At 34.9% G+C, this 20,889-nt stretch overlaps 1 protein-coding gene across 1 annotated transcript in view; it reads right to left on the bottom strand.

Annotated features, from left to right (window-relative positions):
• LINGO2 (leucine rich repeat and Ig domain containing 2) overlaps nucleotides 1-20,889 on the bottom strand; it is a 525,499-nt gene that overhangs the window by 351,722 nt on the left and 152,888 nt on the right. The window contains exon 3 of the mRNA XM_074532869.1: nucleotides 4,010-4,090. The gene's annotated coding sequence lies outside the window, so the exon portion shown is untranslated. The remainder of the gene's footprint in view (nucleotides 1-4,009; nucleotides 4,091-20,889) is intronic.

The raw sequence follows: 20,889 nt of genomic DNA, 5'->3' as shown, positions 1-20,889 counted from the left end.
ATCTTTTTATTTGTGGTTTGTAACTTTACTTTTTCCAGCAGATTGCTTCTCCAAGATATTTTTTTCATCTCTGCTTGACTTTTCTAAAACAAAGAATATTGGAGTTAAGTTTCTATTTCCTAACCAGCAGTTTTAGTACCCTGCAAACGTAGACATCACTTAATGTTGGAAGAGACCAGGGAATAAAGTGGAACGTCTTCACTGGATAAACCACATCTCGCCAAAGAAAGGCCTTGTTTACTGTATTTAAACAGTTTTAAACATCTGTTGATTGTATTGGAATGTGGACTCCTAAAGCCCATGGTCTAAAGCATATTTCTGACTTTTCATCTGGAAAGTCAAGACTGAGTAAACTTAAGGACTCCAAATAAATCCAAACACTTATTTAAAGTCCAAGTGTAACTTGGACTATAACTGCCTGTACAACTCAAAGTATGAAGATGACTGCATACATAACAGCACAAGATTACACCCAAAGAAAACTGAAATGAATTGTTTTAATTTATTCTAACAGTTTCAAGAATCAGCAGGTCTTGCATCTCCAGTGTAAAGATGTCTCCAAGTGACTTTTTGGATGTGCATTTTGAATTTAGAAGAAGCCTGAATTTCATGAAGGAAATGGTCAGAATTTTGTGAATATCAGACCCCTTCTGGCTGTAAAATCTGACTGTCTGAGGTCACCTGCTACTTTGGAAGGTACTAGATAGAATTGTTAGAGATTATTTGAGCATGTGGATGAAAACATGTATTTTAAACCTGAGGGAATTTACTCTCTTTTATTCACCTAACAGCACATATGCATTTCTAGTAATTTCAGCACAGCTATTCCAAGTTTTCTTTACAGTTGAAGAATATCAACTTTTGGTCTCAAAAGCAAAGCTTAATGATAACCTTTTCTTCTTTTCAGGCACGCTGATCTTCTCACACTGAGAACTATGAGGAACCTTAAATAATTTTATTACCCAATCCCTGGATAGGTACTTTTAATAACCTATATTTGTAGGTTAAAGAGCAGGAAAAAAATTACAATCATCCAGAACCTTTTGTGTTCTGCTCTAGGAGTGTTCTAGAGCCACATATTTTCCTCAGTATATAGACACTAATCCACCAAAATCAGAGCATTTACTAAAGAAATGTAGAAATTTAGATTATTAGAAATATGAGTCAATATAGAAGATTTTGGAACTGATAGTAAATTATTTTTATACAAGTACTGCACTGATAAAAAATTTAGCTACATTTGTTAATATTAAAATTATCTGTTGGACTGGTAGGCTGAAATTGAGGGTTGGATGAAAAAATCAGTTCTTACAGCAGTGTTGGCCTAGGGAAGTAAACTAAGTTTATCTGCCTGCAAAATCACACTTTCAACAACAGCCATAGTTATATAACACCACCTCTCATCTAGTTTTATTTGAAACATCCTGGGCAAAAAAATGTATGATATTTGCACGCATGAAAAATTTCAGTTTATCAAATCATTCTCTTTTCTCTTTTGAAAAGAAATACATATGCATGTATGAAAACACATTTTGCCCCCTTTCTTTTTTCCTGGAATGGTAAGAATCATTAAACCTATTGGTATATAATGCTTTACAGCAGCACTTAGTATAATCTAGATCAGTAAAGACAGAAACATTCTTGAGATGCCTAAAATCTACTCAGGGAGGTTTCTAACATCAAATGGAAAGCATAGAGAAAACTTTCACAGCCTCATTTTATGGAAATTCACAGATGTTATGCACTGTGCATCCCAAATTCACCACAAGAATGTTAGGAAAACAAGTTGAATAGTCAGTAATGAATCTTTTCAGAGGGATGAAAACAAAAGGCACAATGAAAGGCAATTTACTTCCAATAGTTCCTCAAACCTTTTTAAAAATAGAATTTCAAATTACAACTCTGAACCTACCCTTTTGTTTTTAAAAACATCGCATTACCCCATACAAGCTCATCATCATAAAGATATATTAGTCTATTCTTACTGACAGTGGCTTATTGCTAACTCAAAATTGAATATTGGTGTTTTGTTATTGAAATGTCAATACCAAAAATTGCACATAAGTAATTAGAATCAATGGCACCTTCAGATTTAATTACACATACAGTCAAAGGAAGACCAGTAAGTCAGAAGTGGTTATTATGCATAAAAAGTCATAATACTAGTTTGAAAAAAAATAAATGCTCTTTGCAAAATAGTTTTTAAAACATTATATTATTTTTTGTGATTTCTATCTTACAAAAGCTACAAAATTATCATATGTAATGCAGAAAGAGCATCTTAAGCCTGCTGCTATGTCACCTACAGATGCTTTGGAAATTCTACTCATGGTTTTAACTTTCAGTCCTTTTGCTGTAATTCCACCAAATATACCCAAATTCTGCAAGTGTTTAAGTACATTCTTAAATTTCCATTAAACATAATGAAACATAATCATGGAAATTGTGATTAAACCCATGTAAAATTATAGCTTTAGCCATCAGACTTGTGACTGCTAGTGTTTTTCCCTCTTCTGCTGGCTTTGCAAACTCAAGATAGAAGAAACCTATGTACAACATGACATCTGGGGAATTGCACCAGAACCACTTTGAAATGCACCCATTCTTTTTTTTTTTTTTTTTTTTTTTTTTCCTTTTCATAAATCTGATTGTAAAATGCCTAGCCATCTGCATGGAAAATCATTGTGTCTGGGCTCTTCTTAAAACCTGGAAATTTTCTGCCATTTCTAGTATTTAAAAGAGACTGCCAGACACTTTTTTTTTTTTAATGTCTTCCATCCTCAGAAGGAGCCCTGAAAGCAATGCTACTACTTTTCTCTTATAATCACCACCCACCATCTCATAGGAAGTTTAACTCAAGCAAAGGCTAAGTCACTTTTCTTTCCTCTCCCTTCTTAAGAAATTCAATATAATAAAATGCCCAGCCTTGGGGATCAGCTTGTTACCCAAAAACTGAATAGAAGAATATTCACTCCCTTGTTCCAGGTGCTGGGAAAGCTGCTGATTTTGTTTTTCAAAATGCCCAATTTTCCACCTTGAACATACAAGTGCTCCTAGTGGCACTTCTGTCAAGAGGGGTAATTCTTTTCCCCAACACAAATTTGGAGTGGCTGTTGCATAGCTTGCTGTTGAGGACACATATAAGAGGACATATTTTGAAAACTTTGTTTCACCATGCCTAATATAGCGGAAATGGCCATTTCAATGGCAAAAAGACTAGAGAAGAAAGTTCTTTCCTAACGACAATTAAGACAATTTCAAGGATAAAATTCAGGGGTAGGACAAGAAAAGTGTCAAAACAAACAGCAAAAAAACCTGGAGGAGATATTCAGGTTAATATTTTCTTGGTAACATATTTTTTCTGGTAGAAACAGCAGCCTTCCACAGTACTTAATTACAATAAAATCATTATAACAAAATAAGCCAGCTTCTCTGAGGTATTCTGAACTCTAGAAAACTAGATTTTCCAAATATAGAATACAATTACCTTTCAGATATCATTATTAAAAGCTATGTTTAAGAGCAGGAATAAGAATCTCTTACTTTGAAAACTATATAGCAATGAAAATTGCAAACATAGGCCAGGGGTCTCAAGAATTACCTTCAGTCTTCCTTCTAATAAAGTCATGAATAAACACAACAGTCCCAATAAACACACAATACAGAAAATACATATTGACATAATGAATGCATTCACATTAATCTAGTTTTTTTTTTCACTCAGATTGATGGAAATGTAATAGAAATAACTGAGAAATTCAAAAATTACTTAGATCTTATTATACTTTTCCTTTCTTCTTGAGAGTGAGGTTTATTTGTTAATAAATCCAAAGGAACTAATTGCGTTTATTTAAAGCTGCAAGAGTATTCTAGTAGAATTCACTCTAAAAGTGTAAATTAAACACTGAGCAAGGGTATTTTCTTTAAAACATAGAGGTACTATAAGATCATTTAGACATTTAAAATTTTAATAGCATACAATTACAGTCAATTAAAACGGAACATTTACCTTGCAAACAAGGTTCCATAGGTACAAGCAGGAAAGTCAAAAGAGTTTTCTGCCAAGTTTTCCAGCTCCACGCCTCACTTACTAGGTAAAAAAAAAAAAAAAAAGAAAAGAAAATTTATTTAGTCATCAGTTGTACAGAGATTTTTGAAATGGTGATGGTCTCAAAGAAAATGCCTTGAGACATTTTCAAATTATATTTAGCTCCTGTCCGAAAAGGAACAGAAAAAATTTCAGAGCCATAAATGTGTCTGCCAAGGTAAATAGTGTTAGAGGCAATTGAAACTTCCCAATAACACCAAAAAATAGAGTGCATTCATTGGCACTCAAGGGGAGCAGGCTACTGTGCTGCCTAGGGTAGGATAGAGAGATATTTACTGGACATCTGAAGGTGAAACTGACAAAGCACTAAACCCAAATAGAGACAAATGGAAAAAAATCACTTCAGCAGTAGGATTAACTTTTTTTTCTCTGCTGGTGATAGAACTTGTCACCTCCACTGATTTCTCCATCCATGTCTTCAACTCTACAGTAAGAAAGGAGGGTTTTAGAATGTCTTGTCACATTTAATTAAAATCTGAACTTTCCATTTAATTTAACAGGACAGATGGAGAAACACCTGTCTTACACAGTGAAGGCTGAGGAGTTAGGAAAACTTCTCAATCACATGTATGTCAGGACCACAACATGCCTGAAAGAACCACAGATTGATAGAACTATAGTGATACGAAAGACTAACAAAGACTGCACTATTTCAAAATTAATGTGAAAAATGCCATAAGCTCTTTTGATCAACATGTCTCACACAAGCTTTTTAAAAAAACCCAACAAAAATAACAAAATTATTTCTCTTCTTCCATATGCAAATTACTTCTCCAAGACCTTTCCCAATACCTGAAAAATTTTTCCCTGCATGTATACATAAAACATATTGTGATCTATTTGAGATTGCTCTGAAAATGAAAAACATCATATAAAAAAGAAATAAGAATATTATTTAAAATTATTTATGTTCTTAGGATACAATACAAATATACAGCAGTTACAGAAAAGATTAGATATCACAAGTAAAAGCAAACTTGATGATGAAATATGTTTTATCTAACTCTCATTCAACTAGCTTGTTATGTGGTGTACAAATATATGAGCTAATTCAATGATTTTATATTATAGTTTGTGGTTCAAAATGGGCAAGGTAAATGGACTAATAGCTAAACTGCAGAGTACATCTGTAACATAAGGAATTTATGCAATTTGTAGAAGCAGTCTTGAAAGACAGCAATGAACTGTCAGCACTCCAGGGTCTGGTACTGTCTCCACTAAACACAAATATTTCCCTAAAGAAGCTGGGTTGCATATTCACCAAAGCTGTAGTTTTGGCATGATATTTGCATCAATTCTCTAACATCTCTGTAGGACATAATTTCAAGACAAAAGAGAAAATTTATTTAAACTCACAGCAATATTTTTCCAGGTTTTCTCTTCCTAGAGAATTGTAACTATTTAATGATTTTGAAATTTTTTCTCTTTGAATTCTTTTCAGAATTAACACAAAATGTAATGGAATTGGAAGAAGAAAAAAAACCCCAAAAAATTTATTAATAAAAAAAACCATAAAAAAAACAAAACAAAAAAACCAACAAAAATAAAAAAGCGCCAAAACTCCACAAATAAACCAATTCATCATGACTATATTTTTTTTTTTCATTTAGTTTATGCTGATGCCAAAGAGAAATATTTTAAGTATTATAGTTTTTCCCTTAACTTTTGGTTGGACACACAACAAACCTGAAACAAGGGTGAGCATGAGATTTTGGAGGCTGAAAGAATTAAACTCTGAACCCTGCATTATATTCTAATTCACCTTCAAAGGATATTTAGATATCAGATCTAAACAAGAAGAAACAAATGCTCAGGAAGTTCCACCTGAATATGAGGAAGAACTTCTTTCCTCTGTGTGTGATTGATCACTGGAACAGATCATCCAGAGAGGATGTGGAGCCGCTCTCACTGGAAATATTCAAAAACTGGCTAGATGAAATCCTGCGCCATGTGCTTTTGTGCTGTTGAACAGGGACATTGGACCAGATGACCTGTTGGTCAGATGGCCCTTCCACCTTGAACCATTCCAGGTCCTGTGATTTCTCTCCTCACCAAAATGTAGCAGCAAAATGGAGTATCAACATCAAAAACTCCTCCATTAGAGAAGGTCAAGGGTCAAACTGCTGATAACCCAAATGTTGATAACATCTACATCTCATTACTTCATTATTTCTAAGCTTAAAACTCAAGTGGTAGGGGAGGACTAGAGGGTTGTTGTTATTAAGACCCTAGTGGGAATTCAAGAAGGTCAATACAAGAGACTATCAGAGAAGATAAATTTTTCTGTAGCAAGAAACAGCTTCTTCAGAGATAAGTGATTGCCTAACAGATGAGACACAAAGGAGCTAATCAGTTTTCCCAGCTGCAGGATAACACTAGAATATCACCTTAAAACAAGCTGTCCCTGGCCCCAAGCTGCTCTTTAGGTTGTACAAAGCTGATGCTGGTGAAACACACAAGCTTACTAGCCAGCTGTGGAAATGGAAGAGGATAGTCAGTGCCAGTGCGTGTACATGTGGGGGAAAATGGGCAATCATATCGGAAAAAAAAGTATTGTGTGCCCCTCAGATATAACATCTGGGAGCTCAGAGAGCTGCTTTATGAGGGCATCAGCTTAGTTGTCAAGAAAAATCTTAAAGGTAAGTATTATTGTGAATGGAAGAGATAAAAAATAGAAAATACTTATAGACAAATAAGGAGGGGTTACTGCAATTTTCTACAAAATCTTTAGTGGTACTAAAAGCCAGATGATGTTTTATAATAAAAAAAAAAAAAAATCCAAAATAAAGTAAAATATGAATTTCATTCATACACTGCACATGGAAAATGTAGAACGTTCTGCCCCAAATGCTGCTTAGCCTAGATTTTTGAAGGAAAAATTATCTGCAAGAGTTCCCCTCTGGTAACTCTGGAATACTTTTGTCTATTGCAACAATGTGTGTGCAGCCTTAATTAAGATACTGCTTTACAGAAGAGAAAAACTGTCATTAAAATCACAGTTGAAAATTTACCAATATCAAAATCAGCAGTTATCAAAACTAGAAGTCACTAAACCATGCTACACAGAGACAGCCTGGAAATATTGAAGATTTCATTGGATTTTTTTGAGCTACATGCCAAACATGTGAAATGTACTACGACAGTCTTGTTCTAAGATCAGACAATAAACATGAGCAACAGGAAAATAAGTCGTGATCTACATTAAACTACATTGAAAAAATTAAATCTCACAGAGCTAAATGTTGAAACACAACCAAAACATGACTGCTTAAACTGCAGAAAAATAAACACAGAAGATTTACAGAAGGATGATCTACATGAGAAAAAAGAAGATCCTCCAGAGCTGTATCTTGAAAATATAATGAACTAATTTTATCTATAAGTGAAAGCATGAAAAAAAATCTTTATGCAATAGAATTTTGTAAGGGGACTGGCCATATTTTTCTTTGGATCAAATCACAGTTCAGGATTTTTTTTAACAGAAAGAGCTGTTACCCAACACACATGGAGGAGAGGAATAGCTTGTTTTTTAATCTGTTGTATTTCAAGATATTACCTTATAAAGTATGTTTCCTTTCAAGCCCTAATGATTTGAAGATAAAAAAAAAAATCACATAAGCTTAAGGTAATAATAGATTTTTGTTGGGTTTTTTTTTCCTTTTTTTTTGGGTTTTTGGCTTGGTTTGGTTTGGAGGTTTTTAATTTTGTTTTTTTTTTAATTCAATGCATGCTTCAGATTTCTTACAGTACATACATACATATTAAGCTTAGAGACAGTTTTCTACACAACCGAAATAACCAGCTAATAAAAAAAGTAAACCATGTGGGACAAAGATATCACACTTTCTCTGAAATCAAAATCTCCAAGACTTGGTATTGAAGAAGTTAATTAAAAATATCTGCTGCACACCAAGACAAGACCTTCACGAACCAGCATTAGGAATGGGGATCAAAACTCTTCAGAACATTGCTGCTTTCAGTACAGTTAGTAAGTTGTGCCAGACCACTGTAACGTAGAGGCTCCTGTATATTCTCCTGTCTCCATTCCATGCTCCACAGCTACAAGAAGTTCCAGAGAGACACAAAGGAAGTGCAGCTTTGTGAGGGCAGACATTACACTGAAATATCCACAGCTTCCTATTTGGAGTTAAGTGGCATACTATCCTCTCTGGATATGTAGTTGAACTTTAGCATCCTAAACAAGAAAATACTGGTAATAAAAAAATCAGATCTAAAAGCTGACACAGCTGGAAGTATTGAGTTTAAATTGCAGAAAAACTAGATCAAATTTCAATGGAAAAATCCTGAGGATGCTTTAAGCACTGGAATAAAGTGTCTTTGGGAGCTGCGGAACCTCCAATATTTCCATCATTGTGAAACATTGGTAAATATCTATCAGAAATCACACGTACATGGCCAGAAGGCATCACTGGGGGAGGCCAGTGGGTAATAGGCTCTTAAGAACCCATCCAACTAATCTTCAATGACATTTTCAATAATTTCTAATATTTAAACAATACAAACTGGATGTACTTTTTGGTTCATATTTAATCATCTCACCTAACATACACGTCCTTCATCACTTTATTTGAGGTTTCAGAAGTGATCAAAAGTGAACAAAGGCAATATTTTTAGCTTCAAAATCAAGATAAAACTGAAAAAATGTCAAATATTTTCCTTTTAAAATATCCTCAAGATTCATATAATCATAAATTACTACAGTTCCTATTTTAATGATTATGCATGAGATTTTTGAAAAGTAATCAATTTTAGATTTGTGAAGCTAAATTATTATCTCATTTTCTTTCCACAAAGCCCATAAAAATTTATTGATGTTTTTGTTCAAAATATGGATGGATTTAGCAATAAAATAATTAACATCTGTTATTTGCTTAATTTTTCATCATCCTATAACCTTCAGTTACAATGAATGCTTAGTAAGTCTAACATTTAATTACTATTACAGACAAAAGTGATGTAAAGAAGCTTGTGGTCTCTGTAAAATCATTACTTACAAACATTTATTTTCTATGATTTTAGAAATTTGATAATTTTCCAATGAAAGTCACAATGTTTGGTCATATTAAAATGTTGCAAACAAAATTCAAAATTATCAAGAAAGCAAAAAACCTTCACTACAGGATAAACTTCACAGTGTCACTGAAAAAATCATAATCATTTGATTCTCTCCTTTCAGTGCTTATTCTCTTTACCATCAAGAGCATTCCTCTGTAAATACAATGATAGCGTTAGTTTGATTCCTCTCCCTACCTCTAGAGATTTCCTCAGGTTTACAGCCACCTGTCAAAATCAACTTAACATGAATCTTGAAAAGCAGAAGGCAGTTTTGTTAATGTCTCGTCAATATATATGTACCATCTTTAGGTTTTTATTTTTATCTGTGCTATTCCAAACATTAAGGTAACTGATATGGATATATGCCTCCTACTCAAATCTCTCCCCAGCCCATCCCACTTCCTTGCATAGTGGATGAAACACTGCTTGGTGTGTTACTCATTGACAAAATTACAGCTATTAAGAATTCCCTAAAGACAGATATTCTACATATTTCTTGCAATGCTTTCTCAGCTCCCTTGCAATAACCTGTAACACCACGACTTGTCAGATAGGTTCTCTAACAGCTTTGAGTACCTCATGATGGACCATTGTTCTGTAAACCACTCCTATAATTTTGTTTCATTTTGGAGACATTTAGGAGTAACTAGTTGAAATAGTGGGAATTATTATATCAGTCTCCTAGGAGAAATCATCTCTTTTTACCATGGATAATGGGAAGACACAGAGTCTTATATGAACAAAAGACTTGATAAAACAACATTACATAACAACTCAAAACTGGCAAAGTCAAAGTTTAAACATGTCATATTGAACAGGACAAAGACAACATGAATAACTAAAAGGCTCAGTACACACACCAACAATCATCATTTTTAACTGTAGGTTTCAGTCATGCAGAGTTTCACAGACTGTTTTATTTTGTTGCATGATAGGTAGTTCAAAGAAATTGCACTTTGGTAGAAACAAAAAATAAGTTTATGAAATTATATTGTATATACTAAACTGTTGTACAGCCTGTTTTATATTTTTTCCTTTCTAGTTCAGCAAATATGATTTGTCACAAGATAAAATTAAGTAATAGGCCTTTCATTCAAGAGTGTTTCCCTTTTATACCAGAGAGTTGTTGAGATAGGAAGACAGGAGAAAGTAAAAGAACAGATATTAGAAAAACTTTAATTTGTGTGAGAATAAGTCCAACAGCACTCTTGTATTTTCTATGTGATTATAATCTGTGTTTTTCATGTACCTCCTATCCCTCTATCTTTCCCGTCTCTATTATTTACAAAAGAAACATTGCTTCCCATTACATAATGCTTATTTCTTGCAGAACATTGAGTATTTAGGGGTTTTTTTTCCATTAAAAAACAAGGACAATTTACTACAAGAACTTTGGGAGAAGTTCATTAAGGAAAAAAAGTTTAATTTCAATGCCACTTAAAGTACACGGTTACAATAACCAGCATGAGACAGCAAATCCTGGAGTTAAGGCACTGCTTGTTGGCTTTGGTGGGTAAGCATCTTTTATCTTTTGTTTGTTACTCAAAGTTGTCCTGCATAATTTCTACAGCTGACAAGGATAAGAAATATGCTATTTGCTTTAGCCATGGATATACAGAGTAATTTCAGCGCCAGTGACATGGCTTGGCTAAGAGCGGCTAAAATACAGGGGGATTACCAAAGGGCGAGAACCAATGAAGGAATTGTTTTGCTTACAGCTTCTCTGCCTTATTCTGAAACAAAATCAAATTGCCCCTGAGATTGCCTTTCTCTTCCACACCCAGATTTATCTTATTCACAGTCATATACACAAACAAGTAACTGAATTAAAAATGTTACATCTATAAATCTTCAGCATGCATACATAAGAGTTACTATGTTTTACAGCTGTAATCTACCTGTAATGTAATTGATACCTTTTTGCAATATAAAAGAGAATATGGAACTGTCACAATAACTAAATCAACTTTATATGAAGCTCTTACACTAAGCCAAGGGTTGTTCGACCTTGTACTTGTAGCTTGATGGGTGATTCAAGAGCAGGCCTGGCTCATTTCAGAGGACTGTGTTTATAAAATATATGACATTCATCTTCAGATTGGGGAGCTGAGCTCCTGCACTTAAGGTTTGCAGCAGTTTTAGCAGAATTGTAATCTGGAAAAGGGTTGCAACACTTTTATGATTTCCTTACCCTTTGGCAACACTATTTTCAGCGTAAGAGCTCTAGCAATAAATATTTTGTAATATAGTAAGAACTTGGTGAAAGTATTGAAGCAAATCAAAACACTCTAAACTCCAGATGCTTCATTTCATGAGTTTACCCCAAAGCAAGCAGATTACCATCTGGGCATATAAAAGAGAAAAATAAAATATACACTTAAAGCAGACTGTGTTTGAGAGTACAGTGTGTGTAGCATGATCTAACATACTATAAATTAGAAATGTGTTTCACCTAAATGGTATTTGAGACACTACTGAAATGCTGAGCTGATATTTCAGATGAAGTGCAATATGATTTAATTTAGCAGATAATTACTCCAATAAAATAAAATTTAAAAGCAACCAACATCATTAATAGCCACTGGACTGGTAATTTATTTTTCCAGATAATTTCAAATATACAGAAAACATATTGAGATTACTTAAAGCATATTATTTCAAAAAAAGGATTGTAACTGCCCAAGCAAATTGAACTAATTTCCCCAAGTGGCTTTCACAAACATTCTTCTTATCCTCATACAGGTTTAAAGCTCACAGAATAAATACTTATAAAGGAGATCATAAAACTTCCCCTCATGGTTTCTACATATATGCACATCAAACTTCTTGACAAATGAAAGGATTTTCATAAGGTTTATATTATGTATTATGAAATTTTCTATACAGTAAAGAGCATGAAGAAGAATTTCTACTTCAATTATTTTTTTCTACAGAAAGCAGCCAATAATAGCAGCCAATTTTATAGCAGCCAATAATCTGAAATGTGGGTAATAATGTAAACTGAAGCCTTATTTTTGTACCATGGACGTGCTTATTTTCTGCAAAACAGGGCATAGTCAGAAGCAAATATTGTCTGAGCGAACTATTTTTGGGAAACAATATAGATACTTTTGCTCCTGTACTAAAAACTCCCAGCAGTCAGTTTGGATACAGATGTTCTCCACTTTCTTGCCAGAAAAAGAAGACATTGGAATCCTGACAAATGGATGGAAAGGCTTCAGGAGGAGAAACTTAATATGTTTACTGATTGGTTACTGCAGATATACTGACTTTGAGTTAATTCCTCTAGAATCTCTACCACTTATTTGTGTTACCGGTGTTATATTAGATGTATTTTCCATTTTGGAAATGAAATAATTTCCATTCCATTCAGATTAATCACATCAGATGTCTGTGTTTACAAGAGTTTATTTAGTTCCTGCATATTCCCTGGTATTTATGGTGTGAACATCTCCTGCAGAACACTGACACTGGCTCAGAGCAATTTTGGTCATCTCTGCAGTGCTGTCTGTGACTTCCTTTTGTTTATCTCCATTACTTTAGTATAAATCAGCATGAACATGGACCTAATTCTGCTGGACTCAGCCACTAAAATGAAATGCTGGAGTTTCTATTCTATACTAATCCGAGATCCTCAGCCCCCTCTACTCTTTTTAAATACTTACAGAATTTCTGTTAGGAGTTATCCACTTGAGAACACTCTTGCCCTTCTTTTCAAGTTCTCCATAATTATAGTCTTTGTTATAATTGCTCAAAGTTTCTTTGAACTTACAAATGAAATATATTTAGAAAAGTCTGGAAAAGACCATAAGGTTTCAAGCCTAGAACTTGAAGAACTAGGATTAGTACACCAAATCCACAACTAACTGCCCTGACCTTGTGTTGACATTGCCTGGTATAGAGAAAAGTTTACACGTTACTGACCTTGTGATACAGTGGAAATATCCACTACAAATTTTGAACAGATTGTTGCAGTATGAAGTTTTAGGAGCTGCAACTCCTTACAGCTAAAATGTCCCAAACTTAGGGGAGACAAGCATGACCTGTTGAAATGAGCATGACCTGTTGAAAAACAATAGTAAGCAGTAATAGTCTTCTCCAAATTTGTCAGGACTTAAGTGGAAATGAATTAACTCTATGGTAGCTTGCAGTAGAACTGAAAAAAAATTATTTTTAAACCACAGACATCCTCCCTAAATAAATAAATACAGTACCAAGAAGTCTATAAGGAAATTTGATGACTTTTTTGAAGAGCAACATGGAACTTTTACCAAAAAAACCCTATGTTTATTTTTAGGTCATCAATATAAGCTTCCAGTGCTAAATTAATATTAAATCCTGTTTCTTTAAAACTGCTCTATACTCTTATTGCGATATTGATCTTGTTTCCCTTCCATTTCAGAGGAATAACAATTAGCTGTCCTCATTTAGGTACTAAATGCTATTTGCCTCCTACAATGAAATATATTTATCTAAAGGCAAGTGTAATCCAAAGAGTAATCTGTTCACTTCTGGATCAGATCAGCCTGGATTTGCATCTCTTATGAGCCATTATCCCCATGCAGCAAAATAAAAATTAACCTCTAGGTAAGTCAAAAGAAAAGTTAATTTTAACTCAGTGACTTAAAGCCTTTTGATTCCAATTAAAATGAATAAATATTCAATTTAAATTTTACCACGGAAAGCTCAGAATAATAATGAAATTACATATTTTAATTTTTTCAAGAAAGGATTATTCTGATTTGACAAAAAATACTCTCTACCTAAAAATTCTCAACCATGTAATTTGAGAAAGGTTTATCTTCACAACAGAAACTTACACTTTACATTACATAACTTCAAGGCCTGGAATTTTAAAATAATATTTTTGCTATGGTTATATTTATTAGAAAAATATGTGAAAATCAGTACTAAAATTTTCAAATTAAAAAGAAGATAAAAAAATTAAGTTTAATAAAATAAAGAACTATTCCTCCTTAAGCGATATGATTCGTACATTAAAAAAATTTTTTCCACTATTTGCTAAATTTTCTCCAAATCATCTGAATACATTCTTCCATTTACATGGATCTTTAGTACATTTTTTTTTTTCTGGAATGAAGTCAGCAGTCTAAAATAAGAGTTCCCAACACTGGGTACAGAATAAGGCATCTTAATATAAAATATAGTAGATGATATCCCCAGTTAATGTTGTCTTTTAACTTACCCATTTGATTTCCCTGTAAAAGTAGATGGACCAGATTATCCTAAAGAACATTCCTGCCTCAGAAAAATAACAGCTGGAAGCAGCAATGGGTACATAAACCAGCTTTTCCTTTTAAGAGCATCTGGATATTTTGGGTGTCTAAGAACCGACTGAGAAGGAGAGAAAGAAACACTGTATAAGGAAGAGTTTAATGGCTGCATTCAGGACACAGAAAGTTAGTGATTTCCTTAAAAAATGTTAAGCGTATTGGTTTAATTGTTGCAACAAGGTATGTAGTTGTATCCCCAGAAGAGATAACCTATGACAGCTATTTGAAGAAATTTTGCAAAGCTGCTTTCTGCACCCTTTGTTTGAGAGTCAATAGGGTTTTTGGATACTGGGAACATTTGGGGAATAGGCTAGAAGTCTCTACATCTTTCATATCTGGCAATTTAAGGATAACATTTACTGTCCATGATCAACTTGAATCACAACAAAAATTTTAAGTAAAGAAATGCTAACTGGCATTCCTTAATGCAAATGTTTTAGGAGGCTTAGTACATTTCTATAAAAACATTACTTTTGTTGGCTTAATCTTCTATTAAAAATGAATTCAAAGGATTTTTAATAGCACATTTATGTGTTTGAGTCTGAAAACCAGTAAATAACTAATTTATTAAGAATTATTTACTAATATTAATTACATACAAGTTTCTTGTCAGGTTGGAGTGAAAATGAAGGATGGTACAGCCATGTGCTGTATATGCTGTAGTCTTTATGCCTGAACAGTGTGAAACCCAGAAAGCATATAACCATCACAAAGAAGAACCTAAGCCATCTGCTCAGCATTTCTATAAGCAAAAATAACTGGTTTTAAGCTGCTGCTGTATTTTCTATCACTATGTCAGAAAAGCTAATGCTTCCAGTATGTTTCAGACATTTGTGTTTAAAACAAAATAGCAATTAATTTTACAAAATAACATTCTGCATTATTTTCCTGTGATTAATAAACACAGTTACATCAACATGTAATGATTTATGCAAAACACGGACATCCTTTTTTTGTTATATTCTTTTACTTGTTAGCAAGGCTAAAAATTCTGATTGACTTTCCTACAATTTATAGAAGGATCAGAAATGAACTGAAACTCTGGTTTAGATTGACAATAGACAGTCAGGACTATCTTTCTCTCCCAATGAAACCTAACAAACAGTGCTGCTGCTGATTCATACAAACTATGATAAGAAGGAGAACATTTAGGTAAGAAACTACTAACTTTTCAGAATAAAAATTTTCAGAGTCACAATGTAACTAGACACTTCAGCAGCTTATTAACAGTTTATTAATGACTCAGAAATTTAGGCAAAGAAAAATGCCACCCCATTTTCGAGCATATTCATTCAATATAAAAATGTTTAAAATATGATAGAAAATAATCTTAATGAATTTTTCCAAACCTTAATTATAGAGTCCCATTATTTTCCATAATTAATTTACAGTTGAATAGTGTCTCTAAGAGCACGTACAAATCAGAACTATGATGCCGAGCAGAATTCCAATCATGCTTGAAGGCCCCTGATATGCCAAAATAAAGAAATCTTTCTGAAAACATTTTAATGAATAGCAAAAAAGAGAAAGTTTTTAAAACTTCAAATTCTGTGTGCTTGCAAAAGGACTCAGACACTCAATTTCTTTCTACAGTTTTAAGAATAATCTTCTTTGCCTTCATAATAAGCAACAGAATACTGTCTGAGATCATTCTCCACAAAACATGTAGGTATATATAAAACAATTTTTATGTACTTAGGATATTTTGTATCAGAACTGTGGCATCTATTGCAGGGAAAAGATAAATATATTCAAAAGATACCTAAGTTGACTTATAAAGAAGCTTTTTTGTTGTTTAAAAAATACATGAAATCTGTAAGATATTCATTTCTGAATAAAGAACATTGAGAGTTACTGACTGAATTTTTATTCATAGTTCCTTTCCAGGGGAGTACGCACACCATAATACACACCTTCTCTCCCTTGCCTCCAGTCTCCTTCCCAGTTTTTTACATCTGCCGTTAAGGAGGGAGGACTCAAACAAGTACAGTTACTCTGTTAACATTGTGCAGAACAAAGAAAGAAAAATGAAGGCAGTCCTGATGCATGTCTGCCTCTTGATATTCTTGAATAGGATATTCATTATTCCTATAAATCCCCTTTAAGTACCGAAAGGCTGTAATTATGTTTTCCTGGAGCTTCCTCTGCTCCATGGTCAATCATCCAATTTTTTCAAACTTTTCTCATAGAAGAATTGCTTCAGCCCTCTGATCATTACTTCCATGGCCCTTCACTGGATCTGCTCTAACAGGTCCGTGACCTCCCGTTGCTGGGAGCCCAGAGCTGGATGCAGGTTCCAGGTGGGCTCTCCCCAGAGCAGAGCAGAGGGGCAGAATCCCCTCCCTCCCCTGCTTTGGATGCAGCCCTGGACACATTTGGCTTTCTGGGATTGGAATTCTAATAGCTGGGTCGTGTCCAGCCTCTCACCCACCAGCACCTCAGGTTGCTCTCGGCAGCGCCACTCCCAGTCCCCTCATCCCCCAGCCCCTACTGATACTGTTGGTTACCCTGACCCAGGTGCAGGACTTTGCACTTGCCCTTTTTGAACTTCAAGAGAATTGCACAGGCCCCCTCTCAGACCTGTAAGGGCCCTATGGATAGCAACCCTTCCCTTCAGTGTGTTGATCATGCCTCACACCTTGGTTCCTTCTGCAAACATTTGGGGGGAACATTCAAACCCACTACATCCTTGAAGATGATGCTGATGGTAAAGATCCTTCTGTAGACCCTATGACAATATGGTCTTGCAGAATAAAAAACTTGGCTAACTCATCTAACATGGTAATGACAACTACTAGTAGTCATAGCAAAAGTTATTTCTACTATTATTCAGTTGTGGGGTTTTCTTTTAAATCAAGCCCAATTGTTTTCATTCTATGTGTAATCACTTTCTGCAGATTTCTGCTGGCTCACAGGAATGATTGTCAAAAAAAATGGCTGCCCTTTTCAGCAAATACAGCAGAAGGGATGTTCTCAATTCATAATTCACCCAGGGAGCATGATTCCAGGAGCTGCTCTATGCATTCAACAAAGTAACAGAAATATATCCTAACTCCTGTGGAGCCATAAAATTGTGTTTGAGTACAGGACACCTGGAGGAACACTTATAACAGAGAGTGTGGGAGCAATTTATTGCCTGAAATAAGCCACTCCATTCATGAAAAAATTGATGACAAACAGCACACTATTAAAACTGGAAATAATTCTAGGTATTTTTCACCTGTTAACAAATTATTTACATTATATATATATTTCAGACATATTCATTTCAGCAGCCTTATAACAGTGAATCTTTATCCTCTTCTCATGGGCAGGAAGACATTCTCTGATTTCATATTGTCGCTATTAAAATTTCAGGGTAAAAATGGCTTTTCAACAGGTCTTGTTTGTGACTGTGAGGGTGTGCTTGAATTATGTGAAAATTTCTGCAAGTCAGTAAGACAATGTGGAGGCTGAGCTCAAACACACAAACTCACAAAAGCATGGTCTTTGCCAATATCAGTTTGTGTGATTATTTTAGCTGGAAGTTGATTCCAGGATTATAATTTTTGCTGTCAGAGATTTAATTCTAAGAGATCTTCCTGACTTAGCTGAAGACATCGCAACTAAAATCTAAAATGGTAGCTGGAAATCTTTCCTTCTCTTCCTTTATTGCAACTGTAATGGTCAAAGTGGAATTGAAAAAAAATGAGATTGCCTTTAAAACAAACCAAATTTTCACTATAAGCACTTGTTAATGCCAAAACCCACCAAGGTTACACAGGTCATAATACAGTCATTTTGACATGCTAGTAAGAATGGCTACCTAACTGAAGTCTGAAATGTTCAATATGTTCTGAAACTGCTAACCTAAAACTGCTAATTTTGTAGGGACAGTTAGGTGACTAGAATGATTTCTACTTTGAGTAGTCTTTGAGTAAGGCAAGACATTTAGCTAAAAAATTGTCTGACACACCAAGGTACTGAAAAATTTTAATCATAATATTTGGCACTGGATTTCTGTAAATGTAGTTGCAAAATTAAAATTTTTGTCCCTAGCTTGACTGTATATTGAGGATTAACTCATTATGCCTGTTCATGAGATTTTCTGTGTATGAAAGGAAAAACTGTGCATGAATATATATGGAAGAAATGAGAATATCATGGCAATGATCATAATTTAAACAACAAAACCCTTACAATTATTCATATAAGCTTAAATTTATACATATCAATTTTTAATAAGAGCTTACACATATAAATATTCTATTTTATGAGGAAAAAAAGTAAAGAAATAAAAACTTTAAACTATGAAAACAAACTTCTAGGCAGATTAAAAATGCAAACACCTACAGAATGTATTAGAAATTCATACAGCAATGATATGTTGAGTTTCAAGATTATAATCAGAAAAATATGACAAAATCAGATTGTTTTCAGGAAATGATTGTCATGCTTTGTCAGCTATAAACAACTAGTCATAGTCAATCTTCCTCTACTTAGTGTACATATGCTCTAAAATCTAAATAATGCGGGTGTACACAGAGTGACATCATGACTTCGGAAGCTATAGGCAAGACTTAAGGTGGGGAACAATATCTCCAGGTAGGAGGGAAGTAATAATATAAAACCCATATCTCTCCTTGGTATTAACAATGTGGAAAGTATGATTTCTGAGGAAAGATTAAATCACACTGAGAAGTCTTTTAAACAGAGTAATGGAGGAGGGACATGACAACCCAGAGACTTATAATGAAATGATGATTAGGATCAAATGAAAAGGGTGCTTGGAAATGGGAGCAGAAGAGACTACAGGATCAGTTTCAGGATGTCAGGCTCCCACACCAGGGTAGACACACAACTGCACATGGATGGAAACAAAACCACAGTGACTGGGATATGGAAGGAAAAGTCACATGACTGAAATAGGCAGTGCATGAGTAAAAACTTACAGTAAAGGTAGATGGGGAAGAGAATGAGATGAGGAGGCTCTCATTGTGACAGCACCCACAAATAGGGCTCTCATACAGGGGCAGATGAGCATGCCTTAAACCAGGAATGACTTTTGTCTGTGTATTCATTAATGAGGGTTTTCTCTATACTTAAGGATAGGATTCAAGAACAAGAATAATGACCAGAGGAGGATGAGCCCACAATTACTGTGAGCTCTAAATAAACTCTCGGGTTTTACTCAGTTGTGCTAAGGAAGCTGGCTAATATTTTTCCAAGGCCATTCGTCAAGAAAAGTCTTGGAGATTTCTGGGAGCCTTGGGAGATCTCTGTCCATAGGGAGAAAGTAAACTACAAACTTTACTTTGATCCCTGGTACAATCAAGGTCCTTTATAAGGACATTCTGGAATATGAAAGAGAAAAAGGTGATGGGGAATTGTTGTGGTGTTTTGACCAAAAGTTATTCGTATGCAAACCAGCTGGATACCTTCTGTTATAAAATGACTGAATTTACAGACACGGAGAAGGTAGGAGCTATCATTTAGGTTGACTCCAGCAAGGCTTCCAACATCTTCCCACAACGTCCCTGTAGCCAAGCAGGATGTAGGGTGCGTGCCCCATCAGTGGGGTAAACATGGATTGAGTGGTTGTGCCCAGATAGGGTGGCCACTGGGTCACACCTCCCTTGATTGGTGCCCTGTGTGATCCCACAGGGGCCACCCTGGGCTGGTTCTGCGTTACATCTGGTGACCTGGAAAGGCGACCAAGTGCATCCTGTCAGGTTTGCTGGGAGCAACAAACTGGGGCAGCAGACAGGCCCATATGCAGGAGGACAGGCCTTCTGTACAGGTGGAGAGATGAAGAGGTCAGTGGGACCTTCAGGTGACCACAGCAGGTACAAAGGGCAGCCCTGCCCTAGGCAGGGAGAGCATTTCCAGCTGCCACAGAATAAAACCCTGAGCAATTTGCTCTGATCCACAGCTGAGTTTGCTAAGGACAGAATGTTGGAGTAGAATCCTCCTGAAGTCTCCATCATCCTGAATTGTCCTGCAATCAATAAAGTATCCATTCCTCAGCAGATTAGTAACTTTTTTGGCAAAAATAACTGGGTGGCATTGTTTGGGGTTTTCTTGGCAGAAATTGAATTCCAGGCAAAACCCCCAAAAACTTGCAACACAGTATGCACCTGACTCAAAGTGAAAACAATGTGTTTAGTACTACAGAAATAAAACTACAAAAGTATTGGGAATCTCAAAAAACTAAGTTAATGTACTGACACGTGGGGAACTGTTCTTGGGTGGTAATGCTTAAACTGCAAAGCTCAGAGTGTTCTGCCTTGAGACTCCAGACTGTAGCTGTGTGCTGCTCTAACTACTGGCTATCAAAGCCAGCAGTTACCACAATGCTAAGGATGGTCCGCTCACTCCAGTGAAAATGCAACAAGAAAAACCAAGAGAAAGTATGCTAGGTAGACATGACTT

This window comes from Zonotrichia albicollis, chromosome Z (assembly GCF_047830755.1).
Source record: "Zonotrichia albicollis isolate bZonAlb1 chromosome Z, bZonAlb1.hap1, whole genome shotgun sequence".
Lineage (NCBI taxonomy): Eukaryota > Metazoa > Chordata > Aves > Passeriformes > Passerellidae > Zonotrichia > Zonotrichia albicollis.
Note: the sequence above shows the minus strand (reverse complement) of the source record. Positions and strands in the feature narration are given on the sequence as shown.